The following is a 3,460-nucleotide window of genomic DNA, read 5'->3' as shown; positions in this document are numbered from 1 at the left end:
ACTGTACTGAATGATGCTGTAAAGCTAAAACAACAAACAAACAAAAAAACAAAAAAAAAAACCCTCAGAAGCTCTGAGTAGCAGAACCAACAAAAAACTCCACTGGAATGGAGGCTCAGAATTTCCACAGGAGAACCTGAGCACAGCTATAGAGAAGGCTTAAAGACACCCCAGTCTTCATAGGAGCAGAAAGAAAAGAGTTGTCGGCAGAATGCCTTACAAACACACATGGAGTTGGGTAGATGGTTCAGCAGGTAGGAACCCTTGTTGCTGAGCAAGCATCAGGGTAGGAGTTCAAATTCCTAGCACACTTGTAAAAAGTTGGGTGTGACTAGGCCTAGGCGTGTACCTGTCACTACTTTTGAGGGGGTGGGAGAGGAGAAGTAGGGGGTTTTCAAAAGAAGGATTACTGGGGCTTTCTGACTGCTAGGTTAGATCCAGGTCCAAAGAGAGATCTTGTCTCAAGGTCACTTGTTTGCCCCAATATTTTAGCTATTGTGAAAAGTGCTGCTATAAGCAAGGTTCTGAGAATTTTCCTTTGAGATTCTCTTTTCAATCATTTGGATATAGAGTCAGAAAAGGAGCTGGATTCAATAGGACTGAGTATGAAAACATAAGTAGGTCAGTTGTTAATTTTATTAAGTATTTTGAAGGGCAGCTATAGAGTATACCGTAGGAGCTATGACATTCTGCATTGCATTAATTTCTCCATTTCTACCACAACATTTACTTCGTGATTTTCAGATAGTCATCTGAGGTGATATCCCGTGTGGTTTAATTTGCATGGCTTTGAAATTTAGTGACATTAGTGTCTTTTCGATGCCAGTTTGCCACTCTAAAACTATTTTTTAAAAAATGTTTAAGTCTTCAGTCTGTTTTTAAATTGGGGTTTTTGTTTATTGTTGTTGAGCAACAGAAGCTTTGTTTACATCCTGGATATGACTTCTTAGCATATGTGTGGCTTGAAATCTTTTCTCCTCTTTTGGGGGTTGTCTTTTTAGTATCTCGATTATGTCCTTCAGTTGTACAAGCTTTGATTTTTGAATCAGACTAATGTTTGTAACTTTCCTATTGTTGCCTGTGTTTTAGAGCATTATATCCAAGAACCCAATGGCAGATCTAATGTTATGAAGTGTCCCTTCGTTGTTTTCTGAGGATTTTATAGTCTCAGTACTTCTTTTTAGCTCTTTGATAAATTTGAAGTTATTATATATATATATATATATATATATTATATATATATATATATATATAATTTGAAGTTACATACACTTATATATACAACATCCTTTTGTGGGGAGTATTGGGACTGTTGTGGGTGTTTTACCTGTATGTTTGTCTGTGTACCATGTACATGTCTGATGTCCACAGAAGCCAGAAGGGAGGAACATCAGATCCCCTGGAGCCAGAGTTACAGGCATTCATGAGCTGCCATGTGGGTGCCTTAAATCAAATTTGGGTTATCTCCAAGAGCAGGAAATGCTCTTGACCACCAGGTCATCTCTCCATTTCCCTAGAGTATACTTGTATATATCTACTCTGACTAAAATGTTTACTCTGCTTACCTTTGAAGTCATCCCCTCCTAGTGCCATTTTGCTAGTTGATTTATTGACTTCTGTGTGCCTTACACCCATTTTCTGTCCCTCCTTTTCTCCTTCCTTTGTGTGTAGTTGATCATTCCTCACAATGTGCTGTGATTCTCTTCTCGCTTACAGATTCCGTACATATTTATTCTGCTGTTACCATGGGGATTACCTACCATGTCCTCCAGTTACAACAATCAGTTGTAAACTAACAAAGGCAATCCCACATAAAACAGTATTCCTTTGCAGGTCTATTCCTTCTTGGTCATTGATGTCACTTATACATCTGAGCCACATGGTCCTACAAATATTTACATTTTTATGATTTTTTTCCTTATAAATTCCAGCAAAGATAAAGATTCCAATATGATTCAGACATGATGTCCAGTGACATGGCCACAGAGCAGCCGACCTCCAGAAGACACTGGAAAATGGCAGCAGCTGGAGAACAAAGCCATGGCAGACTGCTGTTGTGTGTGGTGAGAGTTGTGAGTTTGTAGTTTTGCTGACTAGATATCTTCTCAAACCCTCATCCCAGATCTGGTGACGGATCTTGGTCAGAGAACAAGCTGGGATTCTGACAGCTCTGGGATGTTTTAGGGAAGCAAGGATGGAAGAACTGAGCATAACGTTGGTCCGGATGTCTGGCTGACTGATAAACTCCATACACACAGAAGTCTGCACAGAGCTCAACGGGAAGTTGGGATAAAGGCCTGTCTGCCCTTGATAGTCATCTCTGTCCCTGATTTAGGTCCATGACTCTGTGCTTTCAATGAATCCATTCCTAAGGCATGGACAGTTTGAATGTCAAAAAGTTAAGGCCCACCCACGGGAGAGTGGGCTAGCTTTTTACCCACAGGGAAAAGCACTTGCAATAAAGCCTGACAACCTAAGTTGTCCCCAGGACCCACATGGTGAGTCAAGAGAACCAACTTCCTCATACTTCTTCAAGTTATAATCTGGCTACCCCTCTAATCCGGCCTGCACATGTACAATTTCCTTCCAGAGGGAAGATCACTGGACTAAGGATTTTAGAGGGAGTCACACAAACAAAGATACTACAGAAAGAGGAGCTCCCCCCCAAATCATAGTATAAATATTCTCATATTCTCAGTCCACTGAAAAATAGTGATGGCATAAGAAAGATAACCAGGCAACCATGGTAAAACAACACACCTCAAGGACCAGCAATGTGGCTCACTGGTTAACGTTCACGTAGCATACCCAAAGCTCTGGGTCCCATTTCCAGCACTTTATAAACCAGCACTCTGGAGCTGGAGGCAAAAGGATCAGAAAGTTCAAGGTCATCCTCAAACTGGCTAGGCTAGATAAAACCTTATCTAGAAAAAAAAGAGGGGAAAAAAGGAGAAACAAAACAAACAAAACCATGAAAACTGTAGCACATGGTATTTCAGACTTTCTAATTTTAGTCCAGAGATGATGATAGATTACTAGAATTTTCAGACACTAGCATAGAATCCAGGGTCATTATAGTAAAGTATGTATAACATTCTACCTTCAATTAAAAATCCTTTGCCATTCAAAGGAACCGCAATCAGTGCCCCCACCCCTTGACCACAGAAAAAGCTATCCATAGAACATCAAGTGGCCCCTCTAGACACTGTCTGTATCAGACTTTGAACCAGGTATAAGGATGTCCAAAAGATTTGAGGAAAATACTTCCAGCGAATTCAAAGAAAATGTGTCATTCATGAGTGAAAAGATAGGAAATCTTAACAAATCAACAATACTAGAAGTGAAAAAATTAACTGAAAATTTGTAGCAACAAAAGAATCTGGAAGTTTGAAGATCAACGAAATTACCCAATCTGAAGAACAAAGAGAGGCTAAAAATTCTTAAGCATGATTGTTTATTG

This window comes from Microtus ochrogaster, chromosome 8, assembly GCF_000317375.1.
Source record: "Microtus ochrogaster isolate Prairie Vole_2 chromosome 8, MicOch1.0, whole genome shotgun sequence".
NCBI lineage: Eukaryota > Metazoa > Chordata > Mammalia > Rodentia > Cricetidae > Microtus > Microtus ochrogaster.
The sequence above is the reverse complement of the archived record's forward strand: the minus strand, read 5'-3'. Positions refer to the sequence as shown.